The sequence below is a fragment of the Centruroides sculpturatus genome, unplaced genomic scaffold (genome assembly GCF_000671375.1).
Source record: "Centruroides sculpturatus isolate CEXI.00-Female unplaced genomic scaffold, Cexi_2.0 scaffold1144, whole genome shotgun sequence".
NCBI lineage: Eukaryota > Metazoa > Arthropoda > Arachnida > Scorpiones > Buthidae > Centruroides > Centruroides sculpturatus.
Window position 1 is genome coordinate 194,475 of NW_019385316.1, and position 8,582 is coordinate 203,056.

Consider the following 8,582-nt stretch of genomic DNA (forward strand, 5'->3'; position numbering starts at 1 on the left):
TTTATTTTTAGAGTATAGAAAATATGTTCAATTGACTTCAAACTATTAACAGTTTATAATTAAATTAATATATTGATAATTCATTTAAAAGATCCTGGAAGAAAAGAATTGACTTGAAGTGAAACTTCAACCCGCAACTCCCACTTATCATGCAGTCACGTTGCCAGTTATGCTATCTGGACCTTTATCTTATTCTCATTTCCAGAATGATAAGTAACCAAGTATGGTTATATCTAAATTAATAGATTCTGGAAGCAAGTAATCTGCAACACGACCACACAGTAAGTGGGAGTTGTGGGTTCGAGTTCTACTTTGAGTTGATTAATTTAGAAGGTTCTGAAAGAAAAATACAGTGGGTGATCAGTTAACGAACATAATCTATTCCAAGACTTTGTTCGCTATCCGAATTGTTCATTAACCAACTATCAATTTACCATAGGTTTTTATGGGAGTTTGATTAATTCGTTCTGGAGACCCCAAAAAATAAAAAATATATACTTTCTTACTACATTTACTTATATGTAATCATAAAAATACATATATACACAGTCTTGTATTTTTGTTAGTCATGTTTTTTCCATTTGTGGGGGTTAAGCTGCTTGAATCTTCTTGATAATACAGTATCTTTCTTAGATAAGATTGAACTATGACCTACTGTCGACCTGTTCAAGCCATACTGCCCAGTAACATCAGACATCATCTGCCCATTCTCTATCTTTGCTATTATACTCTCACCTTTTGAAAATAAAAATGACACAAAAGTTAACGAGTGCCCGCCTGACAGTCTCGCAAATACTATAAAAGAATTGTTTCTGTCAGAAAAATAAAAGGCTGGAATTACAAGGGAGAGTTTCAAAGTTTGGAGGAATACTATCCGATCAGTATATACCAAGTTGAGCGTCGATGTCAAAGTCTCCCATGCTCCGAAAAGTTTCAAATTGTTGTCTGAAGACAAGGGAAGACTAATTGATATTCATTATATTACATTGCTTCTTCTTGTGTTTGTTCTGCGAGGTGTTCATTGTCCGAANGACTCAAAAAGTTTTGCCATCCCTGCCCTATAGTGTGTTGGATTACTGTATGTGTTGGACTGGCAAATGATGGACTACAGAGAGACTACTATAATAATTACCCTCTTTTGCAAATGTTTTTATTTTTAGAGTATAGAAAATATGTTCAATTGACTTCAAACTATTAACAGTTTATAATTAAATTAATATATCACTAACTTGATCTAAATATTCTAGACATATTTTAGCATGTTATTTGTACATACACTATTTCCTGAGGATATGTCATGATGGAATGTTTGCCATATATTATAAAGAATATTTTCTAGTAGATTTTAAACAGATTTTTTAAAAAAATCAAAATTCGGTGTTTCCCATTTTCATCTCTCAAACAGATGAAACATTTCAAATAATGTGAACATATTGCTTTTTTCTGCCATTTTATTTCCTGAAACTTTTATTTTGATAATGTCTTACACGTGTATATGGTTATTATAATGTTAACACTGTTGAAAATAATATATTTGTAGATTATAATATCAATAAATACAACCAACCCGATAGCTACATTAAATATCAAACGAACAGCCAGATTCCTCTGTCAGGCATAAGGCTATACAAATAAATAAATGTTTATTTGTTTATAATTATTGAATTTAACAAGAGATGGTGGCCTAATAACCTACCTTCTGCCAAATTTCTTAGTAATTTAGCCTTAATAGACCATTGAAAGATTTCGGCTGTTCATTTGATATTTGAAATACTCATAGATTAATTGCTTATAAATAGCTTATTCAAAAAAAAAAATATATATATATATATGTATGTGTATGTATACAGTATTAAGATCTATTTGTGCTTGATTAACTAAGCAAATATTGATGGTAGATTGAACATTGAATAATTTTAGATTCAAAATTGTATCTGAAACTAGAAAATGTGGTTTAGTTGATAACTGTATATATCAGGTTTATAGTATTCTTGTTGCAAAATATTCATTATTTATCTATATTGATTGAAATGAGAAAAATTAGTTTGCAATAATCTTAGTTAATTAATCAAAATTCAAAACATTGATTCTGTTTAATTAATCATGAGTTTATATTGTGTCAAAGTTTTTGTTTGCATTGATGTAAGCACATAAATATGAATATTGATGAAGTAAATACAGTAAAAGAAAAAAAAAATGATATTTGCACAACTTCTTCCATACACTTGAATGTAGTTGTTTATGAAAATATCTACTGTAAAAAGTTTAGAAAATTTCTCTGCATGTTTCTTATTGTAATGTTTTACAGACAGTTGTTTGTTCTAGTCATTTGCAATATAGTTTTAAGTAAAAATCTGTAGTTAACATGATGAGCAATATTTCAAGTACTCTCATGGAGATTGAGAATCACTAATGTAAGAAATAAATTTGTATACCAAATTTAAAATTAACTTCTTCTAAATATGAGAAGCTGTTCATCAGTATTTTGTCCGTGTAACGTGACAAGTAAACGTCGACGAAATTAATCTATATAAATATTGAATGATCATAAACGTTATTGGATTTGTCTATGAAAAATCAATTTATATAAAAATTAAAATGGCAATAATTTATTTTGAGTATGATTTTTAAAATAAGTGATATTATGCATTTGTTTTAAATTGAATACTTATTTTGACACTGCTTACCTGAAATTCATCTTTTTTCTTGATATTTTATTCTATTTTTTAAATTTTATTTTTGCATTACTGTTTTATAATTTTAAATATTTATTTATTTATTATTTTAAACTAATGTGTTTGTTCAGTATCTCTACAATTATTATTTGTTACAAATTTAAATGTCTAGTCACTGTTAAGAAAATTATTCACTCAGGAAACACCATACGTTACCAGTCTTCCTACAAAAGTATTAATTTTTTGTGTGTAAGTTTTGATTAAATTAATTATATTCATTTTAATCATTATATTGCTATTTGTTGCAAAAACACTATGCAAAAATACTGTACAAAAATGGTTTTTCTTTTGTTTCATTTTAGAATTTCAGAATAATTTTAGAATTGAAAACAGGCTGTTTATAAAAAAACTATTTATTCTCTTTTATATTCCAATTTGTAATGTTATGAATGACAATTTGTGATTAACTTAAGGGAACATAACGGAGTTTATTCATTAAAAATTCTGTTTGCGTTTATTGTAAATTAAAAAGTTTATATTGATCTCCAATAACAAAAAGATTTGGAATTGTTATTTTTATATTCAATAGATATATAACAAACTTATACATTTAAAATTCCAACAAAAATAAGAAAGAAAAAAATCTTTCGAACATTTATTAACATCATATCATTTAAATGTTGCATCTGATTTTGCTAAATAAATCAGGATTTTGCATCTGATGTTGCTACATAAATAAGGAACAATTGCACCAATTTTATAATATGTAACTATCTAATGCATGTTTATGTTCTTGCAAAGTATAATACTTTATACCTTAGATGTGAAAAATGTTAATGAATTGTTATTGTTTGAATCAATCAATAATTTATATACTATTTAATGTTCAAATATTTCTAGTCAACTATTTATTGTTCACTTTAAAATTAAGGGGGAAAAAATCTTGAAATGTCATTGATGAGAAAATAAAACCAGGGTTAAAGCTTTGGTGATATTTCTTTTATTGTTGATGTAAAAGTTTAAATATTGTGAAATAAATGTTTGCATTGTTTTGTTTATAAAATTTCTATATTGTTCATGAATCACTTTGCACACAAATACTAAATTATAGAAGTATCCAAGGATTGATAGCACTGATTTTAATTTTACTAAGCATAATTTTGAAAATTTGAGTGAAATTTGAAACATCCATTTAATAGTAATTTACTAATAATTTCTTCAAATGCTGTCATAAATTTGAACACTGTTTTTCAATTTACAGTTACTTTTACAATTTTAATAGGAAGACTTTCAATTAAATTGGAATTTGTGAAAATAATTTTCAGAACTTCCAAATTTTTGTGTATCCGTTTACACTTTCTTCCTTATTGTTTGGATTTAGTGTCAATTGCTAAATAGTACCCTTTTAGTAACCACTTTTTACTTTTCCTTTCAAAGTATTATAAGCGCATATCTGCAGTATCTGGTTTCTTGACAAGACCATTATTGGGACAGTATATTCTGTTCATTGAAAGATGGCCTCCGAACAGGAGTCTCTATCCCTTGGATTTAGTCTCATTTGAATACGTATTTCATAAAATTTGAATATATAAAAGATTTTTGAAGTGACTGTCGTACACAAGTCGTAATTACGCCAAGGAAATTGCAACAGAAGTAGAGATGATACACTTTTTCCGACTACAACTAGGAAAGAATGACAGCTCCAACGAAACATGGCGTTCAAATTGTATAATGCCAATTTACTATGTAGGCCACTAGCATGCCGAAACGATACTTTAGTGCTGAGCAGCGCCATAACACTTCTTACATATTGCATTTTTCGTACATTTATTAATATAACTACATTGATAAAGAAGTGGGATGCTACAAAGAGTTCCCCAGTTTTTCTAATTGAATAAAATGTAAACACGTTTATTTTACTTTAATATGCTTTTAAACTAATTTTACAATATAAACGTATCTAAGTCCAATATCTCACACAAATCAATAAAGTAAAATCATTGGTTAGTGCAGGGATAGTCAACCCGCGGTCCGCAGTAATATTTTTTGCGGCCCGCGTCGCATAAAATATGAATAAATATATCAATTTCCCAGCTTAAAGAAGTATGCAGCAAAAATTTAAATATTATTTTCTACAACTTATGTATGTAAATAGTTTTTTGCAATGAATTTAGTAAAAATTAAAACAAGAAACCGGTTAACAGACACATCGAAACTAATTTGAATTATTTTCGATGACTAATATTTAACTAAATATTTCCGATATGCTGGTGTTATTGAAAAATTAATTTTAAAAAATTGTTTAGGCAGATTACAGTTGAAATCTCTGGCCTAGAGCAAAGAAAAGGAAGATATAAGAATATTTGAGTTGATATATCAATAGTTATTTATTATACAAACTATTTATTTATTTGCTTATTGAACGGACTTTATAATTACGTGAGCTGTCTGCCATTACAGTGGATAAGACAACTTGGTTGGAAATATTGCGCCGATAAGTCTTATGACCAAAAGTCACAGGAGTTCGGATTTGGTAAAGATTGTTGCTTTAGAAATGATAGGCTAATCACTCTCGTGCGAATGATGATGTTGCAATAAGGCTTGAACAATTAAACTGATAATGTGGGGGCACCATCTGCATAAATATTGCAGTGTTGAAAAAATTTTTCTGCTGCAGTACTGGAATGAAGTTTCGGAGAATATCTCTATCTAGCAGTAATAACAGAACATGTCAATGGCCAGGAGCAGTGTTTTCTTCAAAAAATAAAGGACAAGAATGACGTTAATTAATCTATAAAAAAGAAGTGACTGTTTTTCTACAAGTTTGTGATATACATTGCAACTCGTTCCTGAATTTTTTGGAAACTTCAATGCGAAACTAGTAACCGTTAAAAGAAAAATGTTAAACAAAATATATAAAATTTCCTTTTAAACGAATGAAATAATCGAGAAAGCTCCCTTCGGCATTGAATTTATATTTTAATACAATACAAGTGATTGATAAATTTACATCAAGAATAATTTGTGATTTATATCTGTTTAGAAAAATAACATGTTGAATTCACATGTCCTCTAAACATTTCTAATAGAGTTTTTACATTATTTTCGGCATCAAACAAAACAGTAGACATCACATAATTTACAATAGATGTAATATTTAATTTTAGAATGTTTCTGAACATTTCACAATTGGAAAGTCCTGTAACCGCATTGTCAATAATAGCGATAATACATATGTATATTCCTGCTACAAAATCGTTGACGTATTTTTCTAAAGTTGAGTCTAGTGTAGGTCCAAATGATGATGCAACACATCGTGCTAAATTGATTGTATTATTCTTATCATCACTAAAACAAATCTTTTCCAGTAAGCACATCATATCTGCGAAATTTGGCAATATTAGCGCGTCAATAATAGTTCCAGAGGGGCAGTCAAGTGTAGGAAACTTATTCAAACATCGTTTCAAATATTTCGTCACATTCTGAAAAAAACAACAAATATATCAATACGGAAAACGAATCAATTTTGACAGTTTGGTTCATACAATAGTGCTTTCCATATTAATAAAGAGAACGCTACGAAAATTAAATATATCTTAGAATATAAATCTCATGAAACACTATAGGTAATTGCGTCGGTTAAAATAATAATAATAATAAATCTAGCAAGGAATTGCGCAACGTTCACGGCTGTTACGAGATTTTATTTTAAAAATAACTTTTATATTATTAATCATCTATATAAATAAAAATGTAAATGTTCGTTTGTTCAAAATTTTAAATCTCCTAAAGCTCTTAATTAATTAACTCGTCAAGTTTACATAGCGTTACATAAAAATCGGTCCTTTGGACTCACTGGAAATTTTTTTTTTTTAATTTTTGGATGTTTTTTAAGTCTCCAAATTTTTGCAAAAATTTTTTCCCGCGCGAAAAAATTTTATCGCAGTTTTAATCTACTTTTAATGACGCACGATTAACGCTTAATTGTTTTTATGGGATTTTTATATCATTTCATTTAACATTCTAAAGTTCTAGTGCACGGATTTTACTTCAGTAAAGTTATTTAAAGCTACTTTCTGATATCAAAAACGATCTCCAATAGATTTGTAATTTTTTAAATTAATATATTTTATTATATATACGTTTAATTAAGTCCGGGGGATCGGAAATCGCAATAAAAAACGTAATTTTTGAAAAATATTTAAAAATATACGGCCAGCTAGTATCACCCTACTTTAAACCCTTCTCCTCCTGAGAATTTTATGAGAATGTTCCGCGAAAGACGATACCAGCTGTTCTCAAGGTCATCCAGCTGTAAACACAATTACTCATCGGCGTCAGATTTCGCAGAAAGGCGAGACAATGGAAAATAAAATTTGAAGTTTTCTCTTCAAAATTAACGCATTTCCTTCGTTTTTTCATTTTAAGTATTTTTTATGTTTAATTACATTAAAATTTAAAATTGATTGGGAATAAAGCGGTTAACCGATTGCTTTGAAATTTTGACATAACGTTGCATTCGAATACATGCGTGTTTTTATATTATATAGATGTCGAAATCCCCTCGCGGGGAGAGGAACAAAATTAAGGCTTACAGTGAAGAATTGGTCTTCTGTTATTCTATTTTAGATGCGGTTTTTTGCGTTTTCGATTGCGTTTTAATAGAGTACGTCACGTGAATGTACACTATACTAAGCAGGGATTTTTCGAAATTCCTCTCTGCGAAGGAGAGGGACAAAATTAAGGCTTACCGTGAAGAACTGGTCTTCTATTCTATTTTAGATGAGGTTTTTGTTGGAATCAACTATCGAAATTATTGTCAAATGTTATACGACATCGTTACGTACAAAGCATTGTGTCGCGACAGTAGCGTAGCTACATATTGAGCGCCCTGGAGCAAGTCGAATCGGTGCGCCCCTTGTTTTTCGGAAGAGGTCTGGCAAAATTTATTTTGGACATTTAATTTAAAAACATATCTAATTATTTCGATTTAAAACCTTAGTTAATAACAATTTATTTGAGATTCAAGGCATTTCAACATTAAGATATTTAATTTAGTAAATCTTATAATATAATCGAGATAGGTTGATAATCGTGGCCGGATGGCCGAGCGGTCAAGGTGGCAGCCCATCGCTCTGGGGGGACCCGGGCTCGAATCCGAACGGGTCGAAAAATACCCAGGAAATTTTCGGGAGGTGGTCCGTTCAGATATGTCGGGCCCCGCACCTTAGCACCCTGCAGCTCCATTGTGGGCATGGCCGAACCCATAATGGGCTTGCAAAAAGAGGCCCTCCTAGTGCCCACTGGGCGGAAAGAGTTAAAAACAAAAACAATAATAAGCGCAAGGCCTAAACGGTTAGGAGTCGAAAACTGAAATTTGGTACACCGTTAGGATTTGCCATGCCATTGCACACTAAGATGGGATTTTTTTGAAATTCCCCCGCGGGTGGAGACCGACGGTGTTATGACATTCTGCTTTTTAAATAATGCATTAATTAATTTTAGTTTTGAAAAACTTCTTTGTTGTCGCCCATATAGTTAAAAAAAATGAGACATGCTGCAATAATATCGGAGAACCTATTTGAGGATGAGGTGTGAAATAAAAGTAGTTCGGTAACTTCGCTTATAGAAGTAATTTCTTTTACCTGACTATAAAAACACATTTTAAATCGAAGCAGTTGAGGTCCAAAAGTAGGCAAATATGCCGACTGTAACAATTCTGATTGTTTCAGAATATTTTCATCCAGTGGCGTGCCGTCATTAGAAGCGGTGGAAGCGCCGCTTCCCTTGTATTTTATAAAAAATAAATACATATTAATTTTAATTATATGAAAATAATCGCACAATATTTTATTATAACCGCATTACGTATCTTATTACAAATTTCTATACTACACGTGAAAAAAA